General features: G+C 42.1%; 1 non-coding gene across 1 annotated transcript; it reads right to left on the minus strand.

Moving 5' to 3' along the window:
* Nucleotides 1–972: 972 nt before the first annotated feature.
* Trnal-caa (transfer RNA leucine (anticodon CAA)) lies at nucleotides 973–1,090 on the minus strand. The gene is made up of 2 exons: nucleotides 1,053–1,090; nucleotides 973–1,018 (listed from the first exon to the last, which is right to left on the minus strand). It is a non-coding gene; the product is annotated as a tRNA-Leu (tRNA).
* Nucleotides 1,091–25,752: the final 24,662 nt, after the last annotated feature.

Below are 25,752 nucleotides of genomic sequence, written 5' to 3' on the forward strand. Positions count from 1 at the left end.
ATGAAGAGCGTTCCATTGAGTACAAAATAAGAACAATAATTATAGATTTTTTATGTCTGTACATGTGAACAGTTCTTGCATCAAAAGTAATTGCTTTAGTTACATAAAAGCACAGAAGTTACGTGGTCCACTAATTTTTACTGCTTATAAAATTCAATTTTTATTTTGTAAGTATATTAAATACACACTGGACTAATACTGAATGATGTGTGGTTCTAATTATGTGCAAAACAAACAGCCATTCAAACAAAAAACAAAGAGAAGTTATTAGCTGCCGTTTTCTCTCTTACATTTTCATTCACTCCTCTTTTCTTACCAGATCTACCAACACCGCCGGTACATTTACTGCATCATTTAGTGCGGTTAATGTTCCAAAACTACCGAACCGTAGTCTTTTGGTAGAGTGCAACTAGAGTGCAAATCTAGTAATAATACAACTAGAACACCTGGTGTAAATGTAAAATGGTAACGTTCCTAAATAACAACTGACAATACCAATATGTACATACACTTAGTATTATTGTCACAAAATTATCACTATTACAATTATTTAAAATAAACAGAACCATACAGTTCTGAATTAGAATAACTAAAGAGAATGTACTGAATTGAATGGTGAAAAAAACGGATGTACGGCACAGCCGAAGGCAAGAATGGATCAGTTGATATTTCAAGGGCTATCGCTTTAGTAATGGAGGAAAGAGTGAGTGATAAAAATTGCAACGGGAGACCTAGGCATGTACATAGTAAGCAGACTCAAATGGGTGTGGGATGAAGTAGTTATGTACAGATGAAGAGGGTTGCAAAGCACAGACTATGTCGAGAGTTCCATCATATCAATCTTCAGACTGAATACCAGAACAAATAACTGTTCAGAACAGAACAAAATCACTTTCAGTTTGTAATAATACAGTTACGCGCGAAAGTGTCCCAATTGTTATCTGTTGGTGGAGTGTGACGAAACAAAAATTTTGTCAGAAGTGGGATTCGAACCCACGCCCTCATACGAGGACCAGAATGCTCAGACCTGTATACACAGGCAAGGTTTCAGCCTTGAGTCTGGCGCCTTAGACCGCTCGGCCATCCTGACAACTGGCGTATTGAGTCAGCACTAGGGGTTCAAAGATAACGGATCGCCTCTGGGCCGTTCCACAATGACGCGGCGTCAGCGGAAGACACTACTTAAACTCGCAACAACATGCTTGGCACCCGTTTGGCAAGTCTAATCTATTCTTTTTTTATCTGAGGAGCAGACGTGGACCGCCCAGGCAACAAGCACATAGCAAAGAACGCGAAACAAGAATCCCACAGAAAATTATCTGCATACATGCATTGTGATTGTTTTCGCTGGGGCTGATCGGGTCTTCCAAGAGCACAATGAAGGGAGTCACACTAAAAGTGACCGCCAGGAAGTCAGTAATTATCTGGACACTGACCCTGCCGAGCTATTGCACAATCTCGATCGTGGAAATCGTCGAGGGGAGCTTCAGAACGTAGAAAGTCACTCGCAGTGTGTATACCTGTGGGCAGTGTGTCAACTTGGGGGTAATTACCTCCTGAGGGGTAAAATTTAATTTTCTAAGGGGTAAAAACCCCACTGGCACACACAGCTAATGTTCATAACTTATTAGCTGATGTATAAGTAACTGTATGATGCACATAATGATGGCAGCATGCTGCCGAAATGCATTGTGCCAATAAAATATAAGTAAAAAGTGACTGCAGCAGTATAAAATTGTTCCACATAATCTTATAATACAGTCGCAGACCTTAAACAACATCCATATAACATTAAATTTAAGTATTACCTAATCATGCTATTCACATAATGTACACACTGTAACAGATTTATCCTTCCACACAGGTTTTATTTTTTGATTCTTAACCCCACTGGCACACACAGCTAATGTACACAACCTATCAGCTGATGAATAAGTAACTGTATAATGCACCTGATGATGGCAACATGCTACCGAAATGCGTTGTGCTAATGAAATATTAGTAAAAAGTGACTGCAGCAGTATAAAATTGTTCCACATAAAAACAATGGGTTCACCTGCATTTTTTCCACAAAATTAATTTATTTTTAAATGATAATTAATGTTATCACTACTTCGTAAGATTGTAATACTGGTAACACAAGTTACCCATAGTTATATTTTTTCAAATACGAGCCTTAACGTATGACACAGTGTTGCAGGGATTATAACTTGAGAAATGAATGTATGAACATCGTCCTCACATATTCCATCCACTACAAACATACACTGTACTTTTTACTGTAACAGTAAAATTGAGATACACACATCACTCATGCTTTAAAATCTCCTGTAAATGCTTTCTCCGAATAGTACGTAGTTCTTGCGACAGACCAGAAATTTCTTCGTCGTTGTCATCATTATTATCATTATTATTATTAACGGCGGTGATCAGACAAGGCCTTGGCAGCCTGAAGTCTTCCAATTTCTGCCATTTCAGAAGTAAGGAGTCTAGCAAGTAAGCTATTTACAAACTAAGTATGGTGCACACATTTTAACTTGGTGGATTTTAAATGTGGATGCAGGGTGTGGATAGTGCAAGCTTCACTAGCGGGAGGAAAGGTGTAGAGGAAGTATTTTCAGTAACAAGTGTCTACCTTCAATGTGGGTAGTTAGCTCTTGTTTCTGGGTGGTTTTAGGTAACATTGGCAACGCACTGAGAAGTGCTTCATCATTCCATAAAAAAGGTTATTGTCTCATTGACTCATTAGTTCATGGTTTAATAAACCACCTATAAAAATTAATATATCATTTATCTTTCGTCGTTTTAAAAAAAGAAAGTTGTCAAAGAAAATTGTTTTTATTCTACAGTCCATCTAGTTACTAATGTTGATGAAAGTGGGGGAGGGAGGGGAGGGAAGTGGTACTAACTAATATCTGATTATAATCAGGGGTAATAGACATAGAAATATTGGGAACCACTGGTCTAGTATATGAGGCTACTCTGTAGGTAAGGTGGTATAGTAATTTGACTATATGCAGTACCTATAATGTGAGCATTGTAACATCATAACTCTCGCAAATATTCTTGGAAAACGTCATCCTAGAAGATGTCACTTTATCTCGTGAAAAGCAATATAATCACCAAGACCAAAGTTCAAGAGACACTTTCCCCATGAAAAAATATCTTTTTACTAGCATAATTACTTGACTTTTATTAATACTCAAATATCAATATGTCTCAGAAGGTTGTATTGGGTTTACGAGAAAGCGTTTGATTTTGTTGCAATAAAATCAACTAAGGAACAGAATCTACACACATCAATTTGTTAAAGTTGCGTAAAATGTGGCTACATCTTCCATTTCATTACATAAGAGAGTGACGAAATCAGAATAGAGAAACGAGTTAGGATGAGTGAGTACATTTTACCGAAACTATTATTTGCAGCCTTGGAAGAGATCTTTAAAGCTTTTCATTGGAATGAGGAAGGAATATTCGTAAACAGCTTAACAGAACCACCGTCGACTGGGTATGACATTATTTGGTTTGCTTCGGATTCGCGAGAACAAGAACTTCGCCAAAGGATGGAGAAACCAAACAGAACAAGAGTAGGCGTGAAGATTAATTACAGTAAGTTAGTAATATGAGACTTCAATTTCTTAAATGAGTCCTTTTTCGTACATAAGCTGTTTAGATCGGTTAATATATTTTCAATATCAGGTAGGAAACACTTTGACAATGTTTTGTACAATATTATTTATTTGGTTTGACCTGACTTTCAGCTTCATAGGCCATAGTCAGGAAACAACGAATGTCGCAAACACAGATAATGACTTGCGACTTACACAGAATTACTTATACAAAAGACACAAAAATGATGAGATATGGAATGTTCACGATGAAAAGTTTTACATTTTTGTCTCACAGACAAATAGTTACAGATAACTAAAATAATTTTTTTATTTGGATATCCTTACATTTTAAAACAGACATAAAACGAAGTTCAGTTTACAATTGTTATCTAATAGTTTAATATCCAAACTTATTTCAACAACAGGGTCCAAGGAATTTGAGTTTGGTCATTTAAAATTAAGCTTGCATTTTGTGTCATATGTTTGTTGATTTCCAGTGTTTCCAGCAGGGTCATCTCTCTGCTCCTCTTAATAGCGAGTAAAACATCACGATATACGTAATATGGGTGGTTTTCTGCTAAAAGATGTTTCTCAAAGGTTGAATTTGTCTTTTTTAGTAACCACCATCTCTCATGTTTGAGTAATTTAATTGTAACATCTCTACCCAACATATAGTTTTCCATTGTGCATGTAGTTTTATATACGCCATTCTATGTGAAAGGCTGCACTTTGTCTTCATTATTGAATAAAAATTTAGATCTGCTGTCTTTACTGTAGATTTTCGGTTAACGCCGAAATAAAAAATAGTTTGGAGAACATTTAGAAAGTGTTTCGTATTTAAGCATGCTATGTTTTGACAAGCGTTGATGGAAAATTCAGTTTCATACCTTATGACGTTTATGCTGCTGCTGTCATCACGTCAAAACAGAAGACGGAGTCAAGGCCCTACTTAGTCATAATGCTTATTGCAACTGACACTGAAACTCGGTTTACGAGTTTTAAGTTCTGATCAGATGATAGCAGTAACCTAAATGTTGAAATAAATGAATTATTCCCTTTGTCAGGAAAGTTCCAGGATAGGTTTTCTTTTAAAAACAGAAAACTGCACTTACCAGGTAATGATCCGAGTTGCTGTCAAAGTAGTACCCTTGGCTATCTATATATAGGTGTGAACGTTTCTGGAGGTCTTGGAAGCAAGGAGGAAAATTTTCGACTGACATGGTTATAAGCTCATTTGTCACAGGCCGTTGGATTGCTGCGATGTCTTGATGAAGCTTTCCTTTCAGTCGCCTCTTCGCTCACGGAAACAAGAAAAAATCCCAAGGCGAGAGGTCAAGCGAATAGGGCGGATGTGGGATGGCAATAAAAGAATGTCGGCATCCGTTGTGTCACCATAACTAATGCGCCAAGAGCCCAAACAGTGTTTTGCTAAGTACACTTAGTGGATTTGCGCAGAAACGCGCCCGGAGTCATGTCAAAGACGCGCTCATACCATGTAACATAAAACAACATTTGTTCCTTTTTAGTATTGCAAACTCAGAACTAAACAAAACCTGTCCTGGAACTTTTCTGACAAACGGAGTATGTTAATTACAAGCGCAGTCAGTGCGGTGATAGGAAGGCAGTTAAGATTCATGATGAAAATATGGAAATAATTGGTAACTCTGTATACTGAAGATTACTTAAAAGAAATAAATGGGTGGATACTGAAATAAATGAATAAGAGAGTAAAAGTGACTCGGAGCTCATTTAGGAAACTGAATACTGCATTCGGAAGAATATTTCCAATGTGATCAGACGAAAATATTATTATTACTGCTAATTAGTAAAATACGACGTGAATGTTAAATGTACAAATATTTTAAAAATTTACTGTGCCGAATGAGTGACTTGAGATATGCATGTTTAACGTAACAAGAAGAGACAGACGATCAAACAAATGGTTAAGAGAATTGTGTTGATAGTTACAGTGGCGGTAACTGTTACGAAATAAAAATTAAAATGGGCTGGGAATATAGCGAGACGAAATTATGAAAGATGGACGAATGAGCATCTTTGTTGGACTCCTTATGATAAGAAGAGACTTAGAGGACAGCTTAATCTATTGGAATATGGATTGTCGACATAAAGAAACAAACGGGACAAACTTTGAGGTAAAATGCTCAAGATCGCATATATGGAGCGGTCTGGAAGACCCTACTCCCTGCAATGGATGATAACTGGCTGATGATGATGATTACATTTCAAAATTTATTTTCTGTCACATACATCAAACACTTATTTTTACATTCAGATAACAATCATTTGTTCTGTCTCTACATGCTATAAATAGCCATCGCACATGTCTTGAATTCAAGTACATACATTCCCAGTTTCCATCGTAGGTACTGTTGACAATGATGACTGCAAGATTCGAGCTTTATACCATGTATCAATAATTAATGAAGTTTCTTAAGTCGTCATATGAATTAGTGATTACTTATAGTAAATATATGTACAACTCGAGGCAGAGAAAGTACACGGTGAACGGACTCTGTGATTTCCGGATATGTAAGTGCAACCAAGATTCACAGTCGACCCTCTAGTCAGATTAAACAAGACACACATAACTGAGTTGGGCTTGTTTTCATCAGTCCACAAGTTCATTCTTACAGTCGGAAAATTACATTGGGTTTAGGTGTGCCCTGCAACAGCTGTACTCCAAAGCGAAACAATAAACATACACGTTAGACAACTGGTACTCCAGTTAACGTCAAGGACGGAAATCAATTAAGTATTTTCCATCATTTACAAGGCCATCCTACGGCACTAGAGACACCCAACACGAGAACCAACGAACTATTTTGGTTATACAGGTATAAATAACATCCTAATATTGCTCTGTGGTGCTGTGAAAGTGGGTTTACACGGAACGCTAAGTCATAGTGCTTGTGATGGAGCCCGTATTTGCCTGCCATGGGTTTTGATGACAATGAAATTATGGGGTGGTGCTGTGACAGTCTGGGTCTGCTTTTTAACTTATTCGTCTTCGGAAAAATTTTCTTGGCCGATGGCAAAATCAATCAGGTGTTTATAAAATCAAGTGATCCATATTCACAATTTTCTTTTTCTAATATTATCTAAACTACATAAGCGAAAATTCAACTAGCATGACTGTCACACTTAAAAAAGCTTAGAAGTGACTTGTCTTATTTAAAGAAGTTGAATAAAAGTGTAATTTCTATTCATCTCATTCTATATTTCTTTCCATTACCTTCTGTATTATGTTGTAGTAGTTCTTTCTACGTATGGTCCAAGTTTCATAGAGATATGCTACTTGCCAGTGACAGACCGTGCGGAAGTCAAATTCGTCCGCCACACACAGTCAGGTGGCTTGCGGAGTATGGATGTAGATGTAGAAGTTTTGCACACCAACGTATTATTGCCCCGTGCTGTTCTAACTTCTCCAACCTAAAAAAATATTTCCCTCTTACTCTAGTAATAACAGCGATTTTGCGTTGTGCGTTTGTGGCTTCCCTTACACTTTCTGCAAGATTATCCACTAATCTGTCCCCCCCACTGTCCTGGGACAGGCCATGATTTGTGTATCCTCATCTCCCAATTGCAGCAACAGGCACAGCACGGTTCGAGCTCTTTGTTTACTCGCCTGAAGCCATTTTAACTCTGAGCTCGTCAAGACATTTTAAAACCTAGCCCGGCTGTTTCCTGCTCCTACTGCTATAACCTGATCCTCTTCATGAAAATCTCTGCACAAAGCCGCTATCACCTGGAACTAGGTTTCACGATGTTTGTGACCTGCTATTCTACACCTAACTTTTCCTGTAGCACTTGGCCTCACCCCTCCCGTGACTGATACCCAGCACAGAGACTCTTTTTTTCCTCCCACTTGACTTTTACGACATTGCAGTTCCTGTGTTATTTCGAATTACGACGCAATGCACCTTTGGAAAAGCGTATATGTCAATTACCGGGGGAGCGATTTTGAAATGTCTCACCTATAATTGAATATACATTACGGGTGTCCGAGTACAGGTTGTGGACGACATATGTAAGTTTGGGTCTGGCCGTGATTCGTGCACCGATGGCCAAATGGTAAGGCGACTGACTGCTCGCGATAAGGGGGAAATCCGTGTTCGCGTTCCGGTCCGGCACACATCTTCATCGTCGTCATTACACTTTACAGCTGACGGTTGCCCATATTCGCAATTGCGAATATATTTAAAGCACAGGAAATTAAATTCTGCACTACAGACGCACACAAACAGAGCTAAATAAGTAAGTCTGTTCTCCAGAATGAGATTTTCACTCTGCAGCGGAGTGTGCGCTGATATGAAACTTCCTGGCAGATTAAAACTGTGTGCCCGACCGAGACTCGAACTCGGGACCTTTGCCTTTCGCGGGCAAGTGCTCTACCATCTGAGCTACCGAAGCACGACTCACGCCCGGTACTCACAGTTTTACTTCTGCCAGTACCTCGTCTCCTACCTTCCAAACTTTACAGAAGCTCTCCTGCGAACCTTGCAGAACTAGCACTCCTGAAAGAAAGGATATTGCGGAGACATGGCTTTCTCATTCTGGAAACATCCCCCAGGCTGTGGCTAAGCCATGTCTCCGCAATATCCTTTCTTTCAGGAGTGCTAGTTCTGCAAGGTTCGCAGGAGAGCTTCTGTAAAGTTTGGAAGGTAGGAGACGAGGTACTGGCAGAAGGAAAACTGTGAGTACCGGGCGTGAGTCGTGCTTCGGTACCTCAGATGGTAGAGCACTTGCCCGCGAAAGGCAAAGGTCCCGAGTTCGAGTCTCGGTCGGGCACACAGTTTTAATCTGCCAGGAAGTTTTAAGTCTGTTCTACTTATAAATTCGTAAGCTAAGCGTAAACAAAGAGTCTACACGCCTCCTATCCACCTGACTGGCGACTTTACACAAGCCAGCTGCCTGTTCAGAACAAGTGACAGTTGTGCTACAGACTGTTACTAAAACGCGATACTATGCGAAGTAAGAAATTTAAAACTAACTCGCGTTTACTTTTATATACATAAGGTGATCCCTACTAACATTCAAAAACCTCCGAAGCGACGGTGGTGACACTGAGATAAGTAATTTAATATGACACAGGTGGGGTCGCAAATGTCAGGAGCCGGCCGCGGTGGCCGAGCGGTTCTAGGCGCTTCAGTCCGGAACCGCGTGACTGCTACGGTCGCAGGCTCGAATCCTGCCTCTGGCATGGATGTGTATGATGTCCTTACGTTAGTTAGGTTTAAGTAGTTCTAAGTTCTAGGGGACTGATGACCTCAGATGTTAAGTCCCACAGTGCTCAGAGCCATTTGAAATGTCAGGAAATACCCAAAAGTTGGTGACGTCACCAGAGGAGGTGCAGTGGTTGAGCCTATCGGTCTGTCGCACCAGATCGTCCCAACCCAAGTATTCATGTCGGTGTTGTTCCTGGCCTACCGTATGGGACTGCAGCCCGTAGGGCTCAGGATTCGTGTCTTACGTCTAGGAGGCAGTGTTTTCTTTCTTCGTTTTTGTTGCATTAGGAAATTATTTGTTTACACTGAGGTAGATTTATTATAAGCTTCTGAAGTGCGTACTTACCAGTAAATGACATACGTTTTCTTTAAAAGTTTTCAAATGTGTGTGAAATCTTATGGGACTTAACTGCTAAGGTCGTCAGTCCCTAAGCTTACACACTACTTAACCTAAGTTATCCTAAGGACAAGCACACACACACACACACACACACACACACACACATGCCCGAGGGAGGACTCGAACCTCCGCCGGGACCCGTTTTCTTTACTAAATAATGTCTGTAAATAAGAAAAAGAAGGAACAAAAGAAAAGAAACACAAACTAACAACAGCATTTGCTTCGTTACAGCGAGGACAATGATTTTGTGACTTCTGCGTTTACAACGGATCACATTTACAAAAGGTTTTCGAAATTTGTACCATTTGCTCGAAAGCAAGTATTGAATCGCTTCGCGCCCAAGCCAAACCGTTGCATGTGCGGTGATCTACGTCATCTGGTACGACACACGTTCAACATTTCTCATCCATTTTTGGGCTATTTCCTGACATTTTTGCCGGCCGATGTGGCCAAGCGGTTAAAGGCGCTACAGTCTGGAACCGCGTGACCACTACGGTCGCAGGTTCGAATCCTGCCTCGGGAATGGATGTGTGTGATGTCCTTAGGTTAGGTTTAAGTAGTTCTAAGTTCTAGGGTACTGATGACGTTAGAAGTTAAGTCCCATAGTGCTCAGAGCCATTTGAACCTGACATTTTTGACCCCATGGATCTTATAGTAAATTACTTTCCCCAGCGCCATGTACGTCACTTCAGGGGTTTTTACACGTTAATAAGAATCAGCCTGTATATATGCGAGCATTAGGTGGTCCACAGTCAGTTGTGTGCTTAGAGTTTCGTCTGCTAAATGTACGAGTAGCAGATTCTGCTCCATCTCACGCCTCCGTATTGTCCGAGGGCTTCCATTGTTTACTTTTTCGGGTGGGGAAAATCGACTGAACAGTTTAACAGAAGGTGTTCCGTGACGTGGATATCTTACAACGTACGTTATCTGCAGCGACCGTCGAGCACTGCGGGAGGTGGTTGCAAAAAATCGCATGAAATCGGCGGAAGGAATCACTAGTGAGTTACAGAGCGTTACGAGCAGGCCAAATAGCACAATGACCGTGCGTAGAGAGTTAAGAAGAGTGGGGTACAGTGGTGAAGGAGCTCCTCACAAGCCCTACATTTCTGTAGTCACTCCTAAGCGATGCGTAAGGGGGAGTGAATGGTGAGGCCACTGAACAATGGATGATTGGAAACGAGACATTTGGAGGGATGAATTACGCTGTAGTCTGTGATAATCCGATTCGATCGTGTGCAGCGCCAAGGAGGTGGTGCCACGGTATGGAGGTCTTTTGTGTCAGGGTGTCGTCCCCTTACTGCACTTACGAAAGAATGTGAACACACCGCTTACAATGGAGGAATAGGATGACTGTGTGGACATGACAATGCAGCCTGTCCTAAAGCAACATCTGTGAAGTAATGCTTTGTGGATAATACCATTCCCGAAGCGGACTGGCCTGCCGAGAGTCCCTATCTAAACCAACTGGAACACATTCGGGATGAGTTATAACGTCGATTTCGTTTCAGTCTCCAGCGTCCAACATCACTATCTTCTCTGGTTTCGGCTCTTGAGGACGAATGGGCTTCCATTCTTCCAGTCATTCAGACGCGTTATTTGAAGTGTTCCCAGTAGGGTTGAAGCCGTCCTAACGGTGGGCCCACCCAGCATTAATGCCCTCTGACAGGTGTCCGCGTGCTTCTGATCAGGAAGTTTAGAGGCCACGGGCTCGCAGGCTACTTTCATTTTGTGACAGCAGAACACACGTCTCTTGTTGAGTACTAGACTTCCAGTGCTAACAAGAGAAGGGCAAATTGTACTAAATCACTAATATGCAAAAACAGCACAACAGCAAACACGAAAGTCTAGTAATTTGTTCAAGTAGTATAACACAGTTATACATGCCTTGAGCTGCGAGTGGTTAATCATACAATAATACTACCTTAATATGCCTGAAACTGCAATAAAACACATCTCGAACCACACAACGACCACCTAATGCTCAGATTAATATGTAAGTAGAGCACTATCACACAGAGAGAGACATCGAATCTCTCTGTTGAACGTCAGTCCAGATCCATGTTTAATAGCCTTGCTTTCCTTGTTTACATAAATAGTACCCTCTTTTAAAATATTCGGCACTTTTTCAACACTCTTTACTTCGGTAGCCGGTCGTGAATAATACACTCCTGGAAATGGAATAAAGAACACATTGACACCGCTGTGTCAGACCCACCATACTTGCTCCGGACAATGCGAGAGGGCTGTACAAGCAATGATCACACGCACGGCACAGCGGACGCACCAGGAACCGCGGTGTTGGCCGTCGAATGGCGCTAGCTGCGCAGCATTTGTGCACCGCCGCCGTCAGTGTCAGCCAGTTTGCCGTGGCATACGGAGCTCCATCGCAGTCTTTAACACTGGTAGCATGCCGCGACAGCGTGGACGTGAACCGTATGTGCAGTTGACGGACTTTGAGCGAGGGCATATAGTGGGCATGCTGGAGGCCGGGTGGACGTACCGCCGAATTGCTCAACACGTGGGGCGTGAGGTCTCCACAGTACATCGATGTTGTCGCCAGCGGTCGGCGGAAGGTGCACGTGCCCGTCGACCTGGGACCGGACCGCAGCGACGCACGGATGCACGCCAAGACCGTAGGATCCTACGCAGTGCCGTAGGGGACCGCACCGCCACTTCCCAGCAAATTAGGGACACTGTTGCTCCTGGGGTATCGGCGAGGACCATTCGCAACCGTCTCCATGAAGCTGGGCTACGGTCCCGCACACCGTTAGGCCGTCTTCCGCTCACGCCCCAACATCGTGCAGCCCGCCTCCAGTGGTGTCGCGACAGGCGTGAATGGAGGGACGAATGGAGACGTGTCGTCTTCAGCGATGAGAGTCGCTTCTGCCTTGGTGCCAATGATGGTCGTATGCGTGTTTGGCGCCGTGCAGGTGAGCGCCACAATCAGGACTGCATACGACCGAGGCACACAGGGCCAACACCCGGCATCATGGTGTGGGGAGCGATCTCCTACATTGGCCGTACACCACTGGTGATCGTCGGGGGGACACTGAATAGTGCACGGTACATCCAAACCGTCATCGAACCCATCGTTCTACCATTCCTAGACTGGCAAGGGAACTTGCTGTTCCAACAGGATAATGCACGTCCGCATGTATCCCGTGCCACCCAACGTGCTCTAGAAGGTGTAAGTCAACTACCCTGGCCAGCAAGATCTCCGGATCTGTCCCCCATTGAGCATGTTTGGGACTGGATGAAGCATCGTCTCACGCGGTCTGCACGTCCAGCACGAACGCTGGTCCAACTGAGGCGCCAGGTGGAAATGGCACGGCAAGCCGTTCCACAGGACTACATCCAGCATCTCTACGATCGTCTCCATGGGAGAATAGCAGCCTGCATTGCTGCGAAAGGTGGATATACACTGTACTAGTGCCGACATTGTGCATGCTCTGTTGCCTGTGTCTATGTGCCTGTGGTTCTGTCAGTGTGATCATGTGATGTATCTGACCCCAGGAATGTGTCAATAAAGTTTCCCCTTCCTGGGACAATGAATTCACGGTGTTCTTATTTCAATTTCCAGGAGTGTAATTACTTCGAAACATATGGAAAGATTATATGTTCCTACTACAATATTTGATAACGAACCGTAGACTGTGAAGAAGAAAGATGAGAAGTGGCGTCAGTTGCATGCATGGCAAGTGTTAGCGGACAGCTGGCAGATTAGTTCACAAATAATCGAAGTGCGGTCTGTAGGTCGTGGACTGTAGGACCTGAACTCAGATGAGAGTCAGTTGTCGATGAGAATATTTAAAGAGGAATGAAATAAGATGGCAAAAGGAACTAAAATCACTGGGGCACAGTAAGGAAAGAAGTTGAGAAACTGACGCGAAGGAGAAGTTTTCGTTCATCCTACTTTTAAAAAAATCCTCGAATATCCAGGACTAAAGCTCCGGGCGAAGTACATTTGCTTTTACAAGAAGTCAGTTTGATTGCAGCTCTATTTTCGTTAGCAACTTATGCTATTGTCTTCGTTCGCCCTATTGTAGTTTTGAGAAAAAGATTCACACTTTTCTTAAAAATGTTATCACAATCGGTAAGGGTAGTAGATACTATAGTATCCGAACTGTTTGTGTACCTGATCATTTAGAATAACTTACAATTCCAGCGATAATATTTTGTGGAACAATTAATGACGTTGTTAATTCAGATGTATCTGATTTAAGGCAACATTATATACCAAGCTCCACTGCATCATACTATTTGTAATTAGATCATTTTAAATAGTTATGATTCCGACTTTACACTTTTTTTTTCTCATGGAGAGCTCGTACATAGTACAATCATGTCAGCTTCGTTTGCTCATGTTGGTGCCGTATTGTTTTCAGTGTACGGTTATTCGTAATTGTAATAATAACTGAATTTTTATAAATTTGCTTTGCTTATTTGTGTTGTTTAAAAATGGTACGCAGTTTAAAAATGGTTCAAATGGCTCTGAGCACTATGGGACTTAACATCCGAGGTCATCAGTCCCCTAGAACTTAGAACTACTTACACCTAACTAACCTAAGGACATCATACACATCCATGCCCGAGGCATGATTCGAACCTGCGACCGTAGCGGTCGCGTGGTTCCAGACTGTAGCGCCTAGTCACACCAGCCGGCGATTTGCAGTTCATTGAGGTGCTAATAACGACTCGTTTGTTAATTTATCTGATGATGAAGCGATCGAGCAATAGTCTCTCTATCGCAAACCAGTTCAGTATTAAAATGAGCCAGTCGGCCGTTGTGACCGAGCGGTTCTAGACGCTTCAGTCTGGAACCGCGCTGCTGCTACGGTCGCAGGTTCGAATCCTGCCTCGGGCATGGATGTGTATGATGTCCTTAGGTTAGTTAGGTGTAAGTAGTTCTAAGTCTAGGGGATTGACGACCTCAGATGTTAAGTCCCATAGTGCTTAGAGCCATTTGAACCATTTTAAAATAGGCCTGCATCTTTTGGTAACATCGTCCTTTTATATTAACGCAAACTGTGCGTTTGGCTTGGACAGTTAATTTTCATATTTTTTACTTGTCATCAGAAAGGCCTTCTAAAAGAGATCGCGATCAGGACTTATAATTTTATTTTCTGTGTTGCAGTGGCAGTAACTTTAGAAATGTTACATGTGATTGTAACGAAGAATTTCAGTGCTAACGCCAGACTGCAGTAAGTTTAGCAGTTTTTGTTGAAATAGCTATATCTCTCAATTTCTCTGCTAGTCGCATTACAAAGGAATATTAAAAAAATAAATCATAACTTTCACGAGAGGATGGTACATTATGGCAAGGAATCAGGAGCTCGACAGCGTATCTGTATGTATCCTAGTGGAAGCGTCGGCACAGATTGCACAGCTGGGTGTTATGGACCTCCCACTTTTACCGCTTATGACTCTGGAATAAGATACTGTACTTCCTGGAAGAGTGACGTACTGACTAACGGGTCTGCGATAATGGTGCGACATTCCGAGAACGATCGTATTAGCTATGTGCGTATTTCGTTAGCTCTGGAATTCCCACCGCCTTCTGCAGATTAAGTTGAACATCGATCACGTTCATAAACTGAAAGCGGACATAGTCTACCGCCTCAGTTAAAGAGTTCAGAGCGCAAACGTGTCTCATGCATGGTGACGACGTAATCAGCTAAACCTAATACCCGTAAAAATGTGAGACATTAGTAACTGAAGCACACAGTGTTAATATTCCACAATAACATTTACGCTTAGTTTATTAAAAATATATATTATTGCGGAAAATTTTAAATAGTGTTTCAGTTATTAATGTGTCTGTGCTCCTGCAGACATCAAAGGAAAATTCAATGTAAATGAAGGTCTTAACAAGTGACAATAAGTAACGGGGTACAAACATTGCTAGGTCCTTAGTATGTGTAACGGAATACTGAAGCAACGATGTTCAACGGAGTGATTTGCGTTCACTCAAGAAACTGGGAGTTTTTGAAATCTACCATGCAGTATGCTTTCTGTTGCAGCTTGCTTGCTTGCATAAAAAACGGCCAACTGTTTTATGAAATGATTTGCCGAAACTAAGAAATAAAGTGTTACAGAAACATTTGCCACGCCTCTGAATGATGCATAAATCGTGTACAGCAGCTGAGATTTTTATACGCGGATGAAAAGATACTGTTGAGTGAAATTCCATCAGAGAAATGTCTTCTAGCATTCTTAAAAGTTTTAGGACTCTGAATTAAGAATCGAACTTAAAATTTTCGATCGGCACTTCATTTGCTGTACGCGGTTTAGACCAACATTCAATGGAGTGTGAGATGTTTTTGTAATCTACTTGTATCTTACTCTGCAACAAACAACTTAACGAAACATCTGACTATTTTATTCAAAAAATTTCAAGTTTTGTTCATAAAGCATGACGTACACTCCCAACTGTGTAATGACGCATCACGAAGAAATTATCCGAATGGGACGGAAATCGACAGATGTATATGTACAGAGAAACAAATGACTGCAGTTTCAGAAATATTCTGATGATTCTGAAGATCAAGCCAATAACGCACTGGTACACCTCTGGCTCTTACGCAAGCAGTTATTCGGCTTGCCATTAACTGATAGAGTTATTGGATGTCCTTCTGAGGGATGTCGTGTGCAATTCCGTCCACTACCCGTCAGATCCTCGAAACCCCGAGCTGGTTCAGAGTCTTGCCCATAATGCTCCAAACGTTCTCAGTTGGGGAGACATCCGGCGACCCTGTTGGCCAGGGTAGGATTTGGCAAGCGTGAAGACAAGAAGTAGAAGCAGAACGTTGACGGTATTCTAGACGCCGTCCTGTTGACCTTATGGCAAGGCATCATGGCCTACATTTTAGTAAGATAATGCCCTCCTGCGCACGGCGAGAGATTCTAACGCTCGTCTTCGTGCTTGTTAAGCAATGCCTTGGCCAGCTAGGTCGCCGGATCTCTCCCCAACTGAGAACGTTTGGAGAGTTGTGGGAAGGGCCCTCCAACCAGCTCGGGATTTTGACGATAACTGCACAGCACTCATCCGTATCCTTTCAAGGAAAAGGAGGAGGTGGGGGTACGGAATGAGGTCGTACAGGATCCGCGTGGGGGAGGGGAGACGGATGCGATAGGCGAGGCGGAGAGCATGGCGTTCAAGGATCTGAAGGGATTTATAAAAGGTAGGGGGGGGGGGGGGGGCGGAGATCCAGGCTGGATGGGCGTAACAAAGGATAGGGCGGATGAGGGATTTATAGGGGTGGAGGATGGTGGAGGGGTCCAGACCCCACGGACGGCCGGAAAGGAGCTTGAGGAGACGGAGTTGGGAGCGTGCCTTGGTTTGGATTGTCCGGAGATGGGGGGTCCAGGAGAGGCGACGGTCGAGGGTGACGCCAAGGTACTTAAGGACCTCTCGGACCAGCGAACCCCTTATATATATCGGCAAGCAAAGGCCTTCTAAGGACACAACCCACAGATAGCAACTCTTCCTCACAGATATTGGCGATGGGGCCGCAGAAGGGATAGTCGATACTAACCTGAGCCATTGGCGCCAGACAGAACAGTGGCGCCACGGCTCAGTTATAATATACATACGCTATGCAGGAATAACAATGATGGTGATAATGGATCTCCCACTAATAACCGATGTAGACGCTGCTTTCCGTTATGTGATCTAAAGATGGCCATTTAACTGGTCACAACAAGTAATCGTTATATCCTTGGAAAGTACAAAATTTTCCAAAACGAGGCAGCAACACTAAATTTAGAGGTCGTTCTTACAACATGTCAATGTTAGATAATTATTAAATCAATTCATGAAGATAAGTCTTCCGGTCCGCATTGTGTGTCAGTTATTTCCCTAACGAAGTATGCTGATGAAACAGCTACATTTTTAGCTATCATATACAACTGCTCGCTCAACAAAAAATCCGTACATAATAACTGGAAAGTTGCAGAAGTCAAACTAATATTAAATAAAAGAAACACAAGTAATTCGGCCGGCCGGAGTGGCCGAGCGGTTCTAGGCGCTACAGTTTGGAACCGCGCGACCGCTACGGTCGCAGGTTGGAAGCCTGCCTCGGGAATGGATGTGTGTGATGTCCTTAGGTTAGTTAGGTTTAAGTAGTTCTAAGTTCTGGGGACTGATGACCACAGCAGTTAAGTCCCATAGTGCTCAGAGCCATTTGAACCAAGTAATTCGAAGAATTACAGACCCATATCACTGACATGGACTTGTAGTAGGATTCTGGAGCATATACTGCGTTCCAAAATTATGAAATACCTCAAAGTAAACGATCTATTGTTGCATTCATAAAATTCACAGATTCATAAAATATCATTCTTGTGAAACAGTACCGGCAGAGAGCCCGAGTAAACTCTAGTTATACGCCATATGTAAAATCGCTAAGCGTGTCGAAGGCGCGTATTTACTCACTCGCCGACCAGTCATGCGTGGTACTAGAAGACACCAAAAGGAAAGCTGAAGCTTTAAATTTCGCGTTTAAGAAATCATTCACGCTGGAGTATCGTAAAAACATGCACTCGTTTGGTAGTCGCAAACACTTCCGTATGAAAGACATACTAATAAGCATCCATGGCGTAGCGAAGCAACTGAAAGAGCTGATAACATGTAAGTCTCTAGGTCCGGATGGAATACCAGTTCAGTTTTACATTGCGTACGCTGCGACACTGGCCCCTTACCTAGATTGCATTTACCGCAAATCTCTCGCCCAGCGCAAAGTCCCAAGCGACTGGAAAAAAAAGCACAGGTGACTGTCGTATGTAAGTAAGGTAAAGGAACGAACCGGCCTAATTACAGACCAATATTCTTAACATTGGTCTGCTGCAGAATTCTTGGCTATAGTGTGAGTTCGAATGTAATAAAGTTGCTTGAAACAGAACAGCTTCCGGCCACCGATCAGCACAGATTTAGAAAGAATCACTCATCCGAAACTCAGCCCACCCTTCTCTCGCGTGACATCCTGCGAACCATGGATGAGGGGCAACAGATGGATTTTATATTCTTAGATTTCCGGAAAGCGTTTGACACGTTGTCCCACTGCAGACTATTAAGGGGCTCCGGAACGCCCTATACTTGCAATGTTAAAATAACGCTTATAAATTACATCTTTCCTCACAAAGTATTTGAGGTAGGAAGTTGAATTTTTTACAGATTATTTATTGGAATATGGGCTACAACTTAACACAGGGATTTTACAAAATTTTAGTTCAGTTATTAAAGATGATTTTTTTTCTATTGTAATGAAAATTCACAACATTTTTTTTGCAGTTTTTTATTTATATATTCAAAAATATACAGTTTTTTGGAAAAAGGCTGTATTAAATTATGCAGGAGGTACTGTGTAACATTTACTGAAAGTTTGAAACATATATGTTTGGAAGATCCTTAGAAAACATGTAATTAGTATGAGAAAATAAAAGTTTTGGGAATCGAGCGACAAAGATTGGATTAACTTTTTAGTGCATTCCAGGTCCATAGGATGGATTATCTTCATCCTCTGCAAACTCCTCCTCCAGCTTCCTCTTGTTCCTCCTCCTGTTTACTCTTGCTTGTATTTCTAGACTCTTTACAGCCCTGTCTGCAGCCCGAAGGCGTTCCTTGTCTAAGGCAAGCATCGCTCGTACCATGTTAGAATGTTATTATTTACAGTAATAACACATACCTTTGGCTTTCCAACATTTCTCCTTTTCTTAAAAGCCTTCAGAGTATTTCTAATAACTTTACTTTTACTCATTATTATACTTCAACAAAACAGAGACTCAAGAAACAGAATTAATTACGAATATTTTCGAGATAACGACAGAGTAAATAAACATGAAACAATCGACAACCACACCAGCGATATATACTGAACCATCACAGGTTAGCCACAACACATACTTTATCTCACATCACTAAAATGTACCTGATGAACACGGACGTTAATAATAACACCATTTGACAGCAGTTTAACAGCGCCACAGTGGGTCACGCCCATGTAGAACACATTTCAAAAAAAAATTTAAAAATAGTTGTAGTCTTCGGAATTGAATAAATTATATATCTATTAAAAGGTAATAGTCTGCAGATTCAGAAAACGCAAAAAAGTAAAAATTGAACTTTTCATGATTTTGAGCCTTTCCGGAGCCCCCTAACGCAGGTACGACCATATGAAGTAGATTCCCAGATACGAGTGTCGTACGAAGACTTCTTAAGTAATAGGACCCAATACGTTGCCCCCGACGGCGAGTGTTCATCGGAGACAAGGGTATCGTCAGGAATGCCCCACGGAAGTGTGATAGGTCAACTCTTATTCTCTATTTACATAAATGATCTCACGGACACATTGACCAGCAGTCTGCGTCTGTTTGCTGGTGATGCAGTGGTGTACGGAGAGGTATCGTCGTTGAATGACTCTAGGAGGATACAAGATGACTTACACAGAATTTCTGGTTGGTGCGATCAGTGGTAGGTTGCCCTAGATGTAGGAAAATGTAAGTTAAGCGGAAAAACAAACCAATAATATTCCAGTACAGCAATAGTACTGCAGCTTGTAACGCACCGCAAGATTCTCTGAATAACATTGACCGTTGTTTGAAAAGAGGTTTAGGCCCATTTAAATTTTAGGGAACAATCCCTTCACAGATTAAGTTTATAAAGGTCGCAATGGATAACGCAATGAATTATTATTGGGCAGTCAGAGAAAACTACCTCCCGTTAGCTACACTTGTGCCAAGAACTACGTATTTTAATAGCATAAACATTAATGAAACAAATGTGACTATTTTCAGACGTATTGAAAAGAGATAAATTAAACGACCACGGAAATAGCTTCAAATGATGAAATATTTATTTTGACTAAGATTTCGCATGATAACAGTAGTCTTTTGTATTTAATAGATAGACAAAACATTCTTCATACATTTATATAAACGAACCTATGGTTTCACGTTCACCTTAATCTGGCGAGTCCTGTGGGGTGGGGAAATCTGGAGAGCACGTGGTCACTGCTCAGTTTCGAAACACAAACACTCACGTGTACTAAATCCACATGCCGAACAAAATGTTGATAGCATTTTTCTAAGAAGTGTTGTATGTACCTCGTCGTTGGCATCGAGCAGGATTTTGGGTGGCTGCATACCTTTGCGTGAAGCGCTTCGAAGTAAATCGATTCATTCTTTGCCAAATGTACGCTCGATACAATTTAACTGACAATTTAAAAGTCGACCTCAAATAAAATTGTTGTGAACTAGCAAGACAGCCAGTCCACTAGGACGGGAGGCCGAAGGGCACGCGTTTAAGCTCACGCAGGCTGGCGTGAGGTCTGGAACATTTAAGGAGTTTATAGTAGGAAGAAAAGTACGTAGCTTCTGGAATACTTAACTTTAATCCATAATTGGTGAACATCGGTCTGACGGTACATGCATCACAAGATAAATAGCAAATGATAATGGCGCCTTGCTAGGTCGTAGCAAATGACGTGGCTGAAGGCTATGCTAACTATCGTCTCGGCAAATGAGAGCGTAATTTGTCAGTGAACCATCTCTAGCAAAGTCGGCTGTACAACTGGGGCGAGTGCTAGGAAGTGTCTCTAGACCTGCCGTGTGGCGGCGCTCGGTCTGCAATCACTGACAGTGGCGACACGCGGGTCCGTCGTATACTAACGGACCGCGGCCGATTTAAAGGCTACCACCTAGCAAGTGTGGTGTCTGGCGGTGACACCACAAAAATAATATGGCAAGCCGAAATTGTTAAGGCTTGGGCTACGATTTGAATCTAGGGACCATTAACTGAACCAAAATTGTAGCCAGAACCTAAATGGCAATTCAAAATAGCTAGGAGAAGTAATTGTTGAGATTGAAAATTATTAACACATTCAAATACCTTTCTGTCCTTCGTTCGACGCAGACGTTCTGAAGGAACGTCTGGTCACTTACCTGTCTTCCGAACAACTCTCTGTAACGAACCGCTGCGCGAAGCCCTATCCAAACCGGCCGAGGTTGTGGGGGAGGCCCATGACCAACCTCTGCTACGAATAACTTTTTTGCTTTACTCATCTTTGGCCAAGCCCTCCTGTTCCTGCTCTCTGACTTCCACCGACACCGTTTAAGTTGGTAGAAGATTAGGAAACCCACCACTTCTCTGGTCCGTCTACTACTTCACTTAATTCATCACACTTGATCACACACTTTCAGGAAGTATGAGAAATGGAAATCAGGACACAGGACTTGCTCATAAGACTGAAAAGAAATGTGTCGACCCATGTTGTTTTTTACAGGCATGCAGTTGTCGGAGCAGAGATTAATCAGTTACATAAAGATTGATTTAATTTTACAGTACTATATGTCAGGTAGTATGGAGATTTGTTTTTGCATTCATTTTTAGTCATGTAACGACACCTATTGTGGCGTTACAAGCTTGACACTGTCGCGTCGATTCGCTATGTAGGCCTAATGTTGCAAGGCGATATGAATTGGAACGAGCAAGTAAGGACGCCAATAGGGAAGGTGAATGGTCGACTTCGGTTCACTGGGAGAATTTCAGGAATGTGTGGCTCACCTATGAAGAAGACAGCGTGTAAAACACTTGTGCACACATTCTTGAATACTGCTCGAGTGTGTTGGATCCCTCCAGGTCGGATTAGAGAAAGACATCGAAGCAATTCAGAGGTATACTGCTAGATTCGGTACGTTCGATCAGCACACAAGTATTACGGAGAAATGGGAAACCCTGGAGGGGAGACGATGTTCCTTTTGCTAGACGCTATTGAAAATTTTAGAGAACAAGCATTTGAGGCTGGCTGCAGAACGATTCTACTGGCGCCAATGTATATTTCTCGTAAGGATCACGAAGATAAATTACGACTCTTACAATGGCATATAGACAGTCGTTTTTCCCTCGCTTTATTTCGTAGTAGAACAGGGAAGGGAATGGCTATTAGTAGTATCAGGTATCCTTCGCCATGCACCGTACGGTGGTTTTCGGAGTATGTATCTAGATGATGTAGATGTAGACATAGAGCTGGCTCTGTATTCACACAAACTGCCATCAACAAGAGAACTCAACTTCATTAGACATTTCTGGATTTTCAGACCGTTTCAGACCGTTTTTGACACCGTTAACTGCAAGCAGCTTTTACTCAAATTGTTGTCTACGGAATATAGACCTAGTTGTACAAAACTGGTTCAAATGACTCTGAGCACTATGGGACTTAACATCTGAGGTCATCAGTCCCGTAGAACTTAGAACTACTTAAACCTAACTAACCTAATGACATCACACATATCCATGCCCGAGGCAGGATTCGAACGTGCAACCGTAGCGGTCGCGCGGTTCCAGACTGCTAGTTGTACAAGTCGATTTGTTGTAGATTGTTAGGAAATTAAGAGTTCCTAGTAAAAGTCGGGAAGTCATCTATTTAAACTGAAGAGATATACGAGGTTCCCTAAGGAAGTGTTACAGCCCCTCTGCTGTTCAAATTTAAGAGTCATGAAGTCGTTACAATTACGAACAACTTTAACAGGTGCCATCACACAGGAGATGTTAAAAAACCTTCAAAGAGATTCTCTAAACTACAACTGGACGTCCTGCTCTCGTCTACCGCTAAGGAGCATGGGATCCCACCAGAGAAAACTGACAGAGGACACCGAAAACGTTCAAAGAGGACAGCTCAATTTGTACTAGTGCTTACTAGAGGAGAGATCATCATAGACATGATTAGTGAGTTGAGGTTACAGTCGTTAATTCAAAGTCGTTATTCGTTGCGGCTAGTGTCCTCAAGATATATCACTCCAACTTTCTCCTCCGAATGTCAGAATATTTTGTTGATCCCCACCTTCATAGGGAGAATGAGAATAAGAATAATGAGAGACTGAGTGGAAAGATTTAGATGTTCGTTTCTCTTACGTGCAGTTCGAGAGTGGAATGGTCGAGAAATAGCCTGAAAGTGTTTCTATGAACCCTCTGGGAAACAGTTGTGAATTGAAGAGTAATCATGTAGATGACATCTACCCGCCAATGACTGTCTAACACGCTCACGACAACCAATGTGTTTCACGAGTAATGGCTACAGCTACACCCAAACGGGCAGCGATTTCTTGTCGAGTATCCATTGTCGTTTCGTACACGAAAGGAATAAGACTACAGTTGCCCATTAATGAAAACGGAAGGCACATCAGGCTCCATCTGTAAAACGATATTCATGACACCGTCTCTGAACATCGCTAGCGACAAAACCCTAGCGGGGAGACGATGCACATGGCACATTTTTGGCACACAAAATTGTTTATTTTACTTCTCTGAAAATTAAAATTTTGTATATGTAGTCTTTTCACATAATGTATAATGTCCCCATGTTGTTGCTGTTGCTGTTGTTGTTGTTGTGGTCTTGAATCCAAAGACTGACTATCCTGTGCAAGCATCTTCATCTCCAAGTCACTACTGCAACCTACGCCCTTCCGAATCTTCTTAGTGCAGTCACCTCTTGGTCTCCCTCTACGATTTTTACCCTCCACGCTGCCATCCAGTACTAAATTCGTAATCCCTTGATGCCTCAGAACATGTCCTACCAACCGATCCCTTCTTCTACTCAAGCTGAGATACAAATTCCTCTTCTCCCCAATTCTATTCAGTACCCCCTCAAGAGTTACGTGTTCTACACATCTACCTTCAGCATTCTTCTGCAGCACCACATTTCGAAAGCTTCTATTCTCTTCTTGTCTAAACTATTTATCGTCCATGTTTCACATCCATACCTGGCTACACTCCATACAAATACTTTTAGAAAAGACTTCCTGACACTTAAGTCTATAATCGATGTCAACAAATTTCTCTTCTTCAGAAACGCTTTTCTTGCCATTGCCAGTCTACATTTTATATCCTCTCTACTTCGACCATCATCAGTCATTTTGCTCCCCAAATAGCAAAACTCTTTTACTATTTTAAGTGTCTCATTTCCTAATCTAATTCCCTCAGCATCACCTTATTTAATTAGACTACATCCCATTATCCTCGTTTTGCTTTTGTTGACGTTCGTCTTAAATCCACCTTTCAAGACACTGTTCATACCGTTCAACTGCTCTTCCAGGTACTTTGCTGTCTCTGCCAGAATTACAATTTCATCGGCAAACCACAAAGTTTTAATTTTTTCTTCTCCATGGATTGTAATTCCTACTCTAAAGTTTTCATTTGTTTCCTTTACTGCTTGCTCAGTATATAGATTGAATAACATCGAGGATAGGCTCCAACACTGTCTCACTCCCTTCCCAATCACTACTTCACTTTCATGCTCTTCGACTCTTATAACTGTCATCTGGTTTCTGTACAAACTGTAAATAGCCATTCCCTCCCTGTATTTGACCCCTCCCACCTTCAGAATTTGAAAGAGAGTATTCCAGTCAGCATTGTCAAAAGCTTCCTATAAGTCTACATATGCTAGAAACGTAGGTTTGCCTTTCCTTAATCTATCTTCTACGACAAGTCGTAGGATCACTGCCTCACGTGTACCAACATTTCTACGGAATCCAAACTGATCTTCCCCAAGGCCGGCTTCTACCAGTTTTCCATTCGTCTGTAAACAATTAGTGTCAGTATTTTGCAGCCGTGACTTATTACACTAACAGTTCGGTAATTTTCACACCGGTCAGCACCTGCCTTCTTTGGGATTGGAATTATTATATTCTTCTGGAAGTCTGAAGGTATTTCGCCTGCCTCATACATCTTACTCAGCAGATGGAAGAATTTTTGTCAGGGCTGGCTCTCCCAAGGCTATCAGCAGTTCTAATGGAATGTTGTCTACTCCTGGGACCTTGTTTCAACTTAGGTTTTTCAATGCTCTGTCAAATTATTCACGCAGTATCAATCTCCCATTTCATCTTCACCTACGTCCTCTTCCGTTTCCCTGCAGTCATGGACTGTGCGGCTGGTCCCGGCGGAGGTTCGAGTCCTCCCTCGGGCGTGGGTGTGTGTGTTTGTCATTAGGATAATTTAGATTAAGTGGTGTGTAAGCTTAGGGACTGATGTCCTTTGCAGTTAAGTCCCGTAAGATTTCCCACACATTTGAACATTTTTTTCTTCCGTTTCCTTAATATTGCCCTCACGTACAGCGTCCTCTATATACCCTTCCAACTTTCTGCTTTCCGTTCTTTGCTTAGAACTGACTTTCCGTCTGAGCTGTTGATATTCACACAAGTGGTTCTCTTTTCTCCAAAGGTCTATTTAATTTTCCTGTAGGCAGTATTTATCTTACCCCTAGTGACATATACCTCTACATGCTTACATTTGTCCTCTAGCCATCCCTGCTTAGCCATTTCGCACATCCTGTCGATCTCGTTTTTGAGACGTTTGTATTGCGTTTTGCCTGCTTTATTTACTGCATGTTTTTATTTTCCCCTTTCATCAATTAAATTCAATATTCTGTTACCCAAGAATTTCTATTAGCCCTCGTCTTTTTACCTACTTAACCCTCTTTTGCCTCCACTATTTCATTTCTCAAAG

The sequence above is a fragment of the Schistocerca cancellata genome, chromosome 7, assembly GCF_023864275.1.
Source record: "Schistocerca cancellata isolate TAMUIC-IGC-003103 chromosome 7, iqSchCanc2.1, whole genome shotgun sequence".
NCBI lineage: Eukaryota > Metazoa > Arthropoda > Insecta > Orthoptera > Acrididae > Schistocerca > Schistocerca cancellata.